We start from the raw sequence: 15,084 nt of genomic DNA, 5'->3' as shown, positions 1-15,084 counted from the left end.
TAGTGGTGTTTTTGATTTACCGAAAATTCCGACGGTCAAACGAAGTTCGAATTGGATGAAATTTTTACATGGTCACTAAATATATATACCAATCACAACGGCTGGTGTCGATCGATTCCGGTAAGTTTCCTTCATATAGTCAATTCATAATGTGATAGTTTTATTATAAACCTAATATAAATGTTTAATACATTAGTGGACACTTCGACGATCGACAACTCCAGTTCGAAATAGGATTGATCGACACTAGTAGATGTGATCGGTATATATATTTAGGGAACCCGTAAAAATTTCGTCCGTTTTGGACATGGTTTGGCCGTTCGTACCAACGGTCAACTAAAAAAGTGGCGTTTTGACATATTGAAACCCCATTGACCGTGGCTTTGCCAAATAGATTTCTTCAGTTCGACTGCGCACGATAGGTAATAAAAATTAGGTGATTTCATATATGCAAACGTCTTTCAGAATTCGCATATTTATAATAGGTCCTCCTTTATGGCATATTAGTGGTGTTTTCGATTTACCGAAAATTCCAATGGTCAAACGAAGTCCGAATTTGATGAAATTTTTACAAGGTCACTAAATATATATACCAATCACATCGGCTGGTGTTGATCGATCCCGACAAGTTTCTTTCATATAGTCGCTTCATAATGTGATAGTTTTAGTATAAACCTAATATAAAAGTTATAATACATTAGTAGACGCTTCGGCGATCAATAACTCCAGTTCGAATAATGGTCGATCGACACCAGTAGATGTAATCAGTATATATATTTAGAGAACCCGTAAAAATTTCGTCCGTTTTGGACATGGTTTGACCGTCCGTACCTACGGTCAACAAAAAAAAACGTTTTGACATATTAAAATCCTCATTGACCGCGGCTTTGCCAAATGGGTTTCCTTGGTGCGGCCACACACAATCGATGCCAAAAATTAGGTGATTTCAGATATACAAACGACTTTCGGTGTTCGCATTTTGGTAATGAGTCTTCCCTTATGACATATTAGTGTTGTTTTCGGTTTACCGAAAATTCCGACTGTTAAACGAGTTCCGAATTAGATGAAATTTTACAGGGTCACTAAATATATATACCGATCATATCGACTGGTATCGATCGATCCCGAGAAGTTTTCTTCATATAGTTACTTTATAATGCAATAGTTTTATTCTAAACCTAATAAAATATGTATGTATAATATTTTATTAATTGGCAGGCTTTTACGGGCCGGGTCTCACGGGCCTTGCGGGCTTTTGGCGGGCCGGGCCGGATTTCACACCTCTAATTTAAACTCGGCCCTGTAACCACGGAAGCGGGATTTGGCGGGCTTTCTCGCGGGCCGGACCGGGTAAAAATCCGTCGAATTTTTCGGATCCGCGGGCTAAATGATGAGGCCTACTCTCACCTTTCCCTTGAGAGAATATTAGTTTCTGGTCTGTGATCCTCAAGGCTACTGAACTGAACCATTTGTTCGGAGGTGTGCGAGTTCACCGGATCCCCGGAAAACGGTAGAAGTTATTGATAACGTCAAGCTATCTCGTAATCAGAGTCCTAATTCTCCTCAACCTTATGTATCAGCAGTCCAAAATCGACACGAGTATCATTTCGACTGGCAGTCCCATTTCTTGAAGAAGTCGGTGTCGAGTACATGTTAGGGAAAGCGTTGCAACTTACAAACAGCATTGAATATCATTTTTCTTCCTCTCTAAAAATATAGAATGGACATTGACTCATCCAACTGGTCATGTTTGTGGTCTCACATGCATAGTTGAAAGCCTATTAATTTATGAACAAATCAAAACCAAATGCGATTCCGAAATTTTGGGTCACTCGTCTGCTACCAACCACCAACCTCCGTTATATGTCCCAATCAATGCAATCATATTTGCTCATCGACAATCAAATCCAATAATGGATCATATCATCGTATGGTATGATATTATATATGAGGTAAGGAATGAATGAAAACAAACAGAAAATTGGTGGAAAAACCCAGCGCCAAGCATTCGACCGGCTGTTTTGGCCACCCGGCAGCCGGGCTTTGCCATGTGGTCCAGACTTCCAGTTCCTCATTCTTAAATAATTAAACTATATATATTACGAGTAAGGTTGTACAAATGAGACACTATGATTGTAAGAGCATCTCCAACATAATATATAGATGATTATAGAGATTATTTGAGTTTTTTCTCTAAAATAATATTTATTATAGAGGAAAAATATCAATTTTTAACTTCAATAGTTCCTTTAAACCGTTATTTATAATAGAAAAAGTGGGAAGAGAGATAAATAAAATATCTAGATTTGTAGAATTTTCAAAATCTTTATAATTTTGAAAACAATTTCTAAACTTTATTTCTTACCAAAAAAATTACTCGCCATCCTAAAAAAGAACCCAAAAAGAAGGAATCATTTTCTGGTCTTAGTATAAATTATAATATTATGTGATTCAATTTGATTTCTATTTAATTATACACATTTGTATTTAATTTTATACAATAAAATAGAAGAGCTGTTGGAGTTTAGGCTTTTTATTTTTTTAGAGATTTAGTGTTTTCATCCTCTATTATAGAAAATTTTAAGAAGAGCTGTTGGAGATGCTCTTATAGATGATGAAAACACTAAATCTTTAAAAAAAACTCAACTCCAATAGCTCATATATTATATTGTATAAAATTAAATGCAAATGTATATAATTAAATGAAAATCAAATTGAATCTCATAATGTCATAATTTATACCAAGACCAGATAATGAATGATTTATCTTTTTTTTTTGTTATTTTTTAGGATAGATAGTGAATTTTTTTGTAAGAAATAAAGTTTCGAGATTGTTTTGAAAATTATACAGATTTTGAAAATGTTACAAATCTAGAGATTTTATTTTTCTCTCTTCTCACTTTCTTTATTATATAAAAATTTTATAATAAGACAATACACTTGTTACTAAAGACAAAAATTAAATTAAGTGACAACCCTCTTTGGTTAGAGTCCCGCGAGAGAAAACCCTAGTCGCGTGGCATCGCGGCCTGTTAGGCGGCGCGTTGTTGCTGTCGTATTGTTGGTTCTGTGGTGTCCACCACTCCCTTTGCCTGAGATTGGGTTGGGTGCGTGTGTGGTTGTGAGGAGAAGGAGAAACGGTCGGCTGAGTCTTGACTTCTGCTCTACAAGGCTAACGTCAGGGAGTGCAGGTATCGTCAGCGTGCAGGAGATCTGATGGTGGTGGGTCCATGAGGGCACATAATGGACTGAGTTTGCTTTGATCTGGGTGGTGTCGTGGAAGTTTGTTTCATGGCGATGTGGATTAGCAAAGGCTTGGTGTGGCTCGTTTGGTGTGCCTTCAATGGTGGTCACCCTGCTGAGAGGGAGTGGCGGCACATACGGCGGGGCTCCAACGTGTGCTGATGTGCGGAAGAGTTGGGCTTGGTTGGCGGTTTCTTTCTTCGAGAATAAAGTATGGGTTCGGGCTTCTCTTTTGGGCCCAACCTTAATTGTTTTTATGTTTTTCGTTTTATTTAGTTTGTGTTGTGTCTTTAAGTTAATAAGTTCCTACATTTCGTGTAGGAGAAGTTGGGATCCGTGTCTGTGTGTACACTCTTTGTGCCTTATCTGCTATAGGTAGGCGGCGAGTTCCTTGTTTTGTCAAATGGTCGTTGCCGCCTAGTGGCAGGGTGAAACTAAGTGACGTCAGATTAATTTTCCGGCGGCAATTTAGGACGCGAGCTGCTTTATTGGACATTAGGATATGTAAGCGATGTTTCATTGTTTTCAACGGTACATATCTATTGTGCTCTCACCTATGCCATCACTGTTTTATAGCAAATAAAGTCGTCATTAGAGTAATAATCTTTTCTAGTTGGTACTTTGTTTGGTACTTGTTTGTAGGGATTTTTGATAATATTTCAGGTCTTTATAATCAGGGGTTCAGGCTTCACGTCCCCATTTTGTATTTGACAGTTTCATTAATACATGCTGAAGAGTAGTCATACAAGCTCTTTATTTAAAAAGTCAAAAATTAAATTTATTAAATAAAATATTGGAGTGTGGATTGTAAAATGGAGTGTAAATTTCAACTCCCCACAATCAACTCCACTCTTTTCTAATTAAGGTTTGAGTGATGCGGCTAGCAACATTGTATTGTGTTTACCATTACTAATTCGAGTAATTGTATGCATGCCATACATTAACATATTATATACAAAAATTGATCTGATATACTAATCCTCTTTTTTATTCCAAATTCATTTTATAATAAAATACTATGTACAATATCAATTTCTATGTTCATTAGAAATTTATTTAAATAAAAAACTCCGAGCTGCATTTGATTCAATTGGTCTATCAAGAAGTTGAGCCAATCGGAACCTTCACCGGGTACCTGTTTATAGAGTCCGTCCAAGGGTTTCCAAGTGTGTCCCCCTCCGTTATCGGCGTAAGTGCCTGCCAAACCACACTATTGCCCTTGAAACCCGATCCGAACCCGACATGCCAAACCCGATCCCCTCGTTTAATTCTGCCCTTGGCCTCCATGTATTCTAACTCGTACCATATCGAACTACTCGATCGATGTGTTCCCGAAACGGTGCAACATCATCCTCGACGGCTCTAAATGCCATTCTGTTAGCTGCAGGTTCTTCTCCATTGCATCCAGAACCGCCCTCCCGCCAGCATGAACACAAAAATGCTTGAAGGCAAGCTTGAAATCTGGAATGTACGGCTTCACCTTCATCTTCAAGATCTTGTTCTTTAGAAAAGTTACAAAGAAAACAATTTCTCTGATAAAAGGCAGCACCAATGGCCCCAACGCCGTGATATTTTTCTTCAACGCGTCGCCAGTGACTGTCATCAACTCACGGGACAAGTATAGGCTGGCATTTCCTTTATCATCCACATTTATCCCAACACATTGGTACGATCGGTCATCAGCACCTATCACCTACGTGGGTTCTTTTTTTTTTTGGTTAAACCTATGTGGGTTCTAACAATGTGCATCATCTCATATTTAGACGTAGCCCGATCATTGCTCTTGTTCCAGAGGAGAACCGCAGCCCCACCACATCGGAAAATACAATTGGAGAGAAGCATTGACTTGTCCTTTCCCTGGTACAAGCTCGTGGTGATAACCTCAGTGCTGACCACGATAGCATAAGAGTTAGGGTTCACATTAAGCATGTGCTTAGCAAGGTCGACAGAGATCAAGCTGGCACTGCAGCCCATTCCGCTGTGGTTAAAGGTCTTTATGTCGTTTCTGAGTTTGTAATGGTTGACGATCATGGCGGAAAGGGTGGGACTCGGGCAAAATATGCCGTTGTTTATGATCAGGATATCAATATCAGTTGATTTGAGGTTGGTCTTTTCAAAAAGTGAATCGAGCGAGCCAAATATGGCAGACTCAGCGTCGAGTCGGGCTTCTTCCATGAAAAACCGAGGCGGAGTTAGCACAAACCCGCGTGGTATGTAGTATGTACGTCTCAATGCCTCGACCAGACCGGATCATTACCTTTTTGGTGAACTCAACTGTGTTCGAATCAAATATGGCGCTGGCTCCAATAAATTTTAAGTACCTTTCTATTGATACTTTACCTTCATCGCTCGGTTTGTAGCATGAAAAATTCACCAGGTAAATCAGCTTAGCCCGCTTGGACCAGTAAAGGGCTAGAAAGAGGAGGAGGACACCCGGACCGACTAGTATAAAGGCGGTGTGCGTGCTTTGTAGCTGAGCTGCCTGGTTGGTCCAGATCTCAGAAGTCAATCGAGCTTTGTGTGGACTGATGCTTTGATCCCCTATCAACCCTAAAAAGGGGGCGACTAGAAGAAACATGAGATACTCGAGCTTCACGGACTGTAAGAAGTCCAGCAACCGTTGCCAGATTTTGATGACGACATCCTTGTTGAGTTGCTTCATTTCCATGACGGTTATTCTCCACTGCGGCTATACGTACGTGGTTGTGAAAATGCAAGCTGCAGAAACACAACAATATATACGTACCGTCTTTAAGCTTTTGGATGTTTACTTATGCTATGAAGCCATGGAGACCCATAAGAGCTTGTATATATAGATATGGGGTTAGTCAACTAGAGTGGGGTGTGACCTTTAAGAATGCAATGTGGAAGGGAAAGGAGGAAAACGGCGGTTTAGAAATTAGGGAAGGTGTGGGCTGCTCCGTTAGTCATCAAGAGCAATAAATTGAAATCAAGTGTTTGACATGACTTCCGCACCAGACTATCAAGAACATTACGATATATCCTTCACACTGCTTGTTCTGGTTGCAATTTCAACCACTACGCCAGAAACACACTCGGGTGACGGAGGGAAATGGTGGCCTGAATCACGAGCTGGTCGCCTGACGTCTCGGGCGACGGGAAAGTGGTCGTTTTAATGGGGTCGCCTCATTACCGTGGCTAGAACATTGAGGCGACAAGTTATTCAAAAGTGGTCACTTCAATATATTCAGGCGACGAAGATAAGATGCGTCCCCGAAGAATTAAGCGATGGACCTTTATGTTTTGAAGCGACGGCATATTCTGAAGCGACGGACAGTTATGTTGGTGGCCCGAATTCAAGCGATGGGTTCTTGACTAAATAGTTTTGTCGCTTCAGTTTTATAGCGACGAAGTAATGGTTGCCGTAATTTAGCTTCCGCTGTTTCTAGTTAATATTGAAGCGACGGATTCCTTGCTTCCGTCGCCTGAATCTGATTTAAAAGAAAAAAAAAAGCTACTGAACACCATTTTCACTTGCTAAACCTGCATAACACAACTGAAATCCATTCCACAAAAACACAAAACAAATCAACTTTCAAATGTTGTTTATAGAAGAAATTTGCTGTTTGAAGCACAAAAAAATTGATAACAAAAGAGTGTCATACCGCACTTAATTTCCTTCAAGCAACATCATCATCATTCCCCTAATATTAGTGCTAGTGAACTACCTCAAGTACTACCGGGTCGTGCAGCCATATATTCCCGCTGGAATGCCTCCATCGCTTCAAGACGCTTTTGCGTGGCTTCATTTTCCTCCCTGGACTTTTTGACTTCCTCTTCAGCTCGGGCAGCTGCCTCATTAGCCTACTTGACTTCCTCTTCAGCTCGGGCTGCTGCCTCCTTAGCCTGCTGCGCGCTCTCCTCGGCCTGCCGGGCTCTCTCCTCTAACTTCCGGCTTCTCTCCTCAGCTTCGTGACTGAGGATGGTCCGTGCTCCTCCTCATCTCTTTGCCGCCCGTTTGACCCCTCCTCCCATGCATGCAATATAACAATATGAAGTGACAAAGAGGATTGAAATCATATATCAAGGCTTCCTTCACCTTCTTAGAGATAGGTGATCATTTAAATTACATCCATTCGAACCAAAACAAAAAAGCAAGACTGCAAGTTTTCATGATTCTTTATTTGCTGTTAGCGAATATGAAGGAGGGAATTAACATGACTGTACTGCATCCAACTCTTATCCATATTCTTACCTACATAAATAGTAAATGTGTATTAAGTTAGTAAAAATATACAATACATGCACGTAATATACTTATTCTTATTGCTCTTCTTCGCCTTATGCCTTCGGTTAGGGTCCTATCCCATTCAAGAGAACACTTCCTTTGTTAAGCTTCTTATTTTCATGAGTTTCAATTTCGGTTTTGGAAAAATTTCAGCAGCATCTCACAAATGAATTCCCGTACAATTGATTCTCGAACGGGAATTCTAAGCTAAATGCAAACCGGTGCATTATTGTGAGGGTGGATTCAATCTCACAAATGCTAATCCGGATGATAAACACATACAAAATAATGAAATTGAAAAACAAGCGCAAATGAGCATATTAACACACAAATCAACACTAAATAAATCTCATGAGCACATTAGATTACTTTAATTTAATCTTGCACTTAGTTTAACACAAATCACATGAGCACATTAAGGCCCCTTACTTTATTCAAACACTAAATTTGAAGTTAAAAAACTAAATAAACCACTAAATTAATCTAACACTAAATCAAATACAAATCACATAAGCACATTAGATTACTTTAATTTAATCTAACACTAAATCTAACACAAATCACATAAGCAATTTAAGGTCCCTTAAGTTATTTAAACACTAAATTAATTTAGGGTTTTCAAATCAAATAGGCCAAACTTGAACATATTAATGTCTTAAATCCTCAAGATCCAATACATATTGAGCAACAAAACACTAATTCTAACACAAACTAAGAAATTTAACACCAAAACTAACACAAAATCACAATCTAAACTCTTACCCAAACAACCAATATACTCTAATTTCCAATTAAATTCAAACTTCAACCTCAATCTAGCATTATATAGGACACCAAGAATGAATGAAGTGATGAAGTTTATACTAACCTCCCTACAAATCAATGGCAAAGGAGAAGAACAAGCTTTCAATCCCAAAAAGTAAATTTTTTCACTCCATGAACAGTATATCACAGCTGCAGTAGGTTTTCTGTATTTTGAACCACAGAATTCTGCCGTCTTGAAGAGCAGCTGGCTGCCTAGATATTTAGAAACTTAGGTGACGGATATTGCCAAATTTCGTCGCCCGAATATATTAAGGCGACCATATACAAAGGTCGTCGCCGAAGTATGAAATTGAAGCGACGGATTATAAAAGTCGTCACCCGAAAGTATTGAGGCGACCACATGTTTCGTTCTTGTGACGAGTCCCGTTATCCGTCGCCCGAATATAGTTAGGCAACGAAGAATATCATCTCCGTCGCGCGAGTGTAAATCTGGCGTAGTGACAACCCTATTAATCTATTATGTGTTTCTTTTAGTGAAACTAGTAGATCAAATGACGGATGCTTGCTTCTCACATCTATCAAGCTTGGTTTAACGACTTAATATATTTGTTAATCGACTATGTGATTTTTGTCATGGTTTATGCTTGGGATCCATTATTAACTAATTAACATGAAATGTTAATTGAAATGGATGGGATATTTGCATGTTAATTGAAACGATATTATCTTGTGATAAAGATTGATCAGGTAAATGATGACTTGTGCTATATACTTTTGAAAGCTTTAAAAAGTTTGACTAACAACCATAGTAACAATCTCTAAATTAACACGTAAATTAATCTCAAATAACAAGTGAATATGGATTATATGCCATTAAAAAAAAACTACTAGTGAATATATACAACCGTAACTAACTGCGTAGCAAACTGTTGGTCCAGTATGATATGGTTCAATGACATAATCTCTCAATCCTGAGTGACAAGCTGTGAGCTTGACTCGCTCACAAAATACTAGTAATTTAGCATTCGAGTTGATTATATGATAAAAAAAAACTGTAGCTACGATCAATATAGTTTATACTTTATAACACTGTATACCAATTGTTTCTTCTTCTTCTTTTTTCTTTGAAAAATAGACTAGCCTTACCCTTTTATTAAATCAATTAGTGATCACAGTCACTTAAAATGACATCCCTTAGATCTGGAGAAATAACAATTAGGAGTGTAAATGGGCCGAGCCGGAGTGAGTACTGGGTTATTCATGTTTGACTCGTTTTCATTCGATCGAGTTCGAGCCGGCACTATAAAAAATATGTTATTTGGCCACGGCGCATTACCGTAGCAAAAAGTCATTTTGCCGTAGCAAAGTAGTATTTGCTACGGTGTGGCTACGGCAACGCCTCTGTTGCAAGTACTGGCGTGGCCAATACTCTTTGTTACCGAAATTTAGCTGTGACAAGGTTAATTGCGACGGCAATAGGAGTAGCAGGATTTCCAACGCATAATTTGCGACTGTTTCTTATACTGCTAATGCCGTCGCTAAAGTAAAATTTACTACGGGATTTTACCGTTGCAACATTACCACCCAAATACTCATTTTTCACCTCCCGCCTTTTTTTCCCGCCAAATTAGTGAAAAATATATTCACAAATTTTGCATTTTTGGCTGCTGTATTGTTGCCGTCGCAAATGGAAATCTACTACTTTTTTGTTTTTTTTTTTCCACAAAACCTGCGTTTCCACACAACTTTCACATAATAATGAAAACAACATTTTTCTTCAAGTGCCAATGGAAAGTAGCAAAGTTTTGACAAGTTCTAGCAGATTCAATACATATAGCAAGTGGGAGGTGCAATATCATCCATCAACTTTATTCATCAAACTCCCTATGGCTTCCTTCTGCATTTGGTTGTTCGCCAATGGACTCCCTCCCATCTAATGCATGGCCACTAGTTGCATCTAAAACCTAAGCATCAACAAAACAAAAACTATTGGACAACAACAAATCAATCAATACAACTGTTAACAACAAACAATTTCATCTTCGTACTCACTAACATCAAGATGAACTTGACATTTAAAAGGTATATCATGTGCTCACTAACATCAATCACCACACCAAGTTATCATTTGTGCAATAAATATATAAAGGTAGTTAATATGATACCTGTCCATTTTGATTCCCCTCTTTGTTCTGCATTGAACTAATCTGATTATGAAACACCTGAAATTGTGTCTGAATCTCTTCCCGAATTAGTGGTTGAAATAATTCTTTAATATTTGCTACAACAGATTGAGTGATTTTTGCTATCAAGTCTTCACTGATTTGAATATTTTGAGAAGTGGTTGAAGATTGTGGATACACAAAACTACGAGGCACACCAGATCCATAAGTGCGACAATACACATGTCCATCTTTCCCTACCACTTTATGAAAAATCTGGTCCTTAACAGCAATAAGGTTTCTCTGGTCCTCAGGCTCAGCCAATAGGTCATCCTCATATTCTGTCTACATTCCAGTAAGAATAGAAGTTTAGATTATATACGGCTCTCAACAAGATCCATATACACCAAGCATCTAAAAACATACACACTTTAACTATCATAAGCTAGGGTCCTCTATCCTACTTGTATATTACGTATTGATAATCTTAGGAATGGTTAATACTATAGCTGCATATGATAAGTAATGTAAACCCACAGTTTAGCTTGCATTGTAAACGAAAGATCTGAGATGCAATTGACAACAAAATCAATAATCAATATTTCAATTTATCCATAATCAATTCATTTTCTAGGTTGGTGACTTAAGATCATTGGACATGAATGCAATACGTAAACAAGAATGATGTTCTCCATAGGCATATATTCTCATAAACAGGGAGAACATAATATTTAAAACATAATACGAACTTACAATGAGAGAAGCAACTTCTGGATTTGACTTGTCTCTCGCTTTCATCCACACATTCATCTTACTAGTGTCCTCTCCATTATGTTGCATCTGAAAATTATTTACGTACCATAATCAGTCTTGATTTATATTTCTCATGATAACTGCATAAAGTCCACTTAATTTCACACACATCAACAAAATTTCAACCAACTACCATAATTACTGGAACTTTACTAACCTCATGGCGTATTTGAGCAAAGTGTGTTCGTCCAGTATTATGAGCTGGTCCACACAGGTCTCGGTTGATAGAGTTTCTGGTTGATATCAGCTGCAATATAAAGCCATATGTTGTGAAGCTATATTTACCATAATCAATCTAAAGTAGAAAGTATGTGTCTCTAGTACCTGAGCATCCTCACTACTCCAATAAGCAATCAGATCAAGCCACTGCTCAATCACAATATGTGGAGGACATTTGTTTATAAGATCTGGATCATCCTTGTTCTTCTCAAAGTACTTGAGTTTTGTCTTGCTTTAATGATCTTTCCACAAATTATTGCAAGTTTTCAAACATATTGCTTTATATTCATCTGGAACACTTATCAAACTTTCCTACAAAACATTTAAAAATTAGAGAATAGAGATACCAAATGTAAGTTCTAATATATATATATATATATACCACATACCAGAACTTCCTTCCATATCTCCTCTTTGACTTCCGGATCAACAGACTTCCAATCCAAGATGGTGAGGGGAATCCTTTGCCCATCTCGTACAATTTTTCCCAATTGCCCTTTGAATTGGCCAGCCCTAGGTCCTACTGGTTGGAAATTGCTATAAAAAAGAACTTCGACCTTTTTTCCTGATTTCCACTCAGGAATACCTTTGTTGTTACCTCTGCCATTTACATCACTAACTTATACTTCCATTTCTGAAACAAAAAATGCAGCTACTTTAGGTACACACTCCTTTGATTATATTGTTAACCAGCTGATCCATGATACTATGACATGATACAATTAGAAAAGTGGAATACCTGCTTCTTCAGCTCTAACTGTTGGGGGTGGCACTACTGGTTGTGGAGGATGCGGCACTAGAGGCGAGGGTGGAGGAGGGGGTGGTGTAGAAGGTTGAGATGGTCGTTGTGTCTGTGATGATGTTGTGGAGGAGGTGCTACTTCCAGTTGTATGAGATGCACTTGATCTGATACGAGGGGCAAGCATATTTACCACTTGTATATTTACCACTTGTACTCCACCCCGATAAGTTGGCATAAGCAGGGAAATCATTAATTGTCCATAACAAAGCAGCACGCAATTGAAACATTTCATTGCTGAATGATTCAAATGTTTCTACACCATCTTCGTACAACTCTTTCACTTCTTCAATAAGAGGCTGCATGTAGACATCAATGTTATCTCTAGGTCCTTTAGGGCCATCAATAAGAACTGACAGATATATGAAGGGTTGCTTCATGCACATCAATGGTGGTAAATTATATGGAACCAAGATAATAGGCCAGGTACTATGAATTATGTCTCTAGTACTAAATGGATTGAATCCATTTGATGCCAACCCAAGCCTTACATTGCGAATGTCTGCTGCAAAGGTTTTGTTTTTCTCATCAAAATCTTTCCATGCAAGAGAATCAGCAGGATGTCTGAACACTCAGTCATTGGTTCTTTCCTCTCCATGCCACCTCATAAGCTTTGCTGTTTGTGAACACATAAACAACCTTTGTAAACGTGGTTTTAAAGGAAAATATCTCGCTTGTTTGGTTGCTTTTCGTTTCACATTTTCTGCACAATCCATTGCATCTCCATTAATCTCTTTCCATCGAGATGCATTACACACTCTACATTCATCCAAATTAATATCATCACCTCTAAACAACATACAACTGTTGGGGCATGCGTCTATTGTGTAGAAGGAGAACCCCAGATCTTCCACTAACTTTTGAGCTTCATAAAACGACTTAGGCAATATCGTCTCTTCTGGCATTGATTCCTCTAATATTCTCAATAAAGTTTTAAAAGAGTTGTCTGACCAACCATGGAGCACCTTTGCTTGTAGAAGCCGAACCACAAATGATAAGGCAGTGTGTTTTGTAGAACCAGGGTACAATGGAAGGCTCGCACCTTCTAGCAGCTTTAACAAGTTCTTTGTAGACTCGTTAGGCCCTAAACATGCCACTGAAAAGTTCCCCCCCCCACATCATGTTGATCATTCGCATTTCTATTACCACCTCTAAAGCTTCCTGAACAAGTCTAACCATATCATCCTCCATATAATTCATGTTTACATTTTGATCCACTAAATCTATACAACCAGCAACCTCACCATGCTTCTCCCAAACCTTATACTTCTTGATGAAACCATTATCTCGAAGATGCTGCCACACCATTAACCTGACATACATATATCTATTGTCGCACTTCCTACAAGGACAATATATCCTTGTCCCTAAAACTTTATTGTTGTAGGCAAACGTTAGAAAGTTATCTATCCCATCATAATATATTTGTGAGTGCCTATTTGGTAAATCTATCCATGACTTGTCCATAATTATCTCAAGCAGCCTTGTAGATACCTACGTCAAATAATTATTGAGTTATGATTAGTAACTACCAAGCAATATAATGAATTTAATCAAACCATAATCATCATATACACCTTGACGATCCATGCACACCAAATCATCCTACAATAAGAAGTGACTCACACAGAAACACAGAAATTCTAACATTACAGTAACTACCAAATAATGTTTGGTACTCAATGTACTCTAAGTTTTTATCAATTTCTGAAGTTGGAAAATATTATATCAAAGCCACTATTATATCTAATTATTCACACAATATTCATATACATCTGTGAGATGATGAGGCTGTAACTTGCATTTAGTAGAGATCTGTCTATATATTTTTGCTCCATTGCTTGCTTCATATTTTATAACTGCTTCATGAACTTACCAGAGTTGGCCAACTTCATTGCCATGCGGTTTAAATTTTTATCATTATTTTCAATACATCTTTATATGTTTATATAAATATTATCCCTTCTTTTTATTTTATTATTTGTCAATGTGATCAGAAAATCCTTTCTTCCATTTTTTTCCAACGGTGTTCTTTTATCTTAATAGTTTATAATCATCACATATGAAGTCTAATTTTACCGTACACACATTATGAAGTCTAAAATTAAGTTCAGGTAAATGAGTGGGTTGTGAAATCCGTAGCCACACATTTGAAATTTTAGTTTTGTGAATATTTCAACATGACAAGGACAAAATCAGAAATTTTTACTTGCTTGCATTTGCTAAGTGATTCTTTGGTGAGGTTTGCTAGATGATTCAGTTCTTTTACATTGTGTGTGGTCTGTGAAATGCTTGGGATAGAGTGGTACATTAGGCTGCGTCTCTCTGAATATCATTCTGATTGAAGTGTAAGTTAAACAAGGAATTATTTATCTACCCACTTTCAGGTCTACACTCTTGGAGGCTTTCTGGTTTTGAAGTGGATATGGGAAAAATATTAGGAAAGAAAGGGTCAAAAGGATGACGGAAAAGAATCTTCTGATGATGAACAATCTTCTGTTGATGAATAGGCTTTTCGTATGCAGCAGTAAACGTTTTTGTTAAATGGCATATTCATGATGCAAGTTACTTTCTAGATTCATGATATGGTGGTATTAGTACATCTAAACTCAATCGTTTGTAAAGATATGGTGGTAGTAGTACATACTCAAATGGCATATTCATATACATCAGTTCTAAATACTTCTGATATACTAATATAAACAGAAGACCACATTGTTTACTGACATTAGTGTTGAAGTCTATGTACTCAGATTAGGACACTTTTATTATGAAACTACATCTACAGTGGCTTAATACATGAATTCAAAATAGGCAATCTCATAAGAGAAAAA

General features: G+C 37.7%; 1 pseudogene; it reads right to left on the bottom strand.

Annotated features, from left to right (window-relative positions):
- Positions 1–4,341: 4,341 nt before the first annotated feature.
- Positions 4,342–5,911, bottom strand: LOC126803678 (3-ketoacyl-CoA synthase 1-like; annotated as a pseudogene).
- Positions 5,912–15,084: the final 9,173 nt, after the last annotated feature.

This window comes from Argentina anserina, chromosome 7, assembly GCF_933775445.1.
Source record: "Argentina anserina chromosome 7, drPotAnse1.1, whole genome shotgun sequence".
In the NCBI taxonomy this organism is placed as follows: Eukaryota; Viridiplantae; Streptophyta; class Magnoliopsida; order Rosales; family Rosaceae; genus Argentina; species Argentina anserina.
The sequence above is the reverse complement of the archived record's forward strand: the minus strand, read 5'-3'. Positions and strand labels throughout refer to the sequence as shown.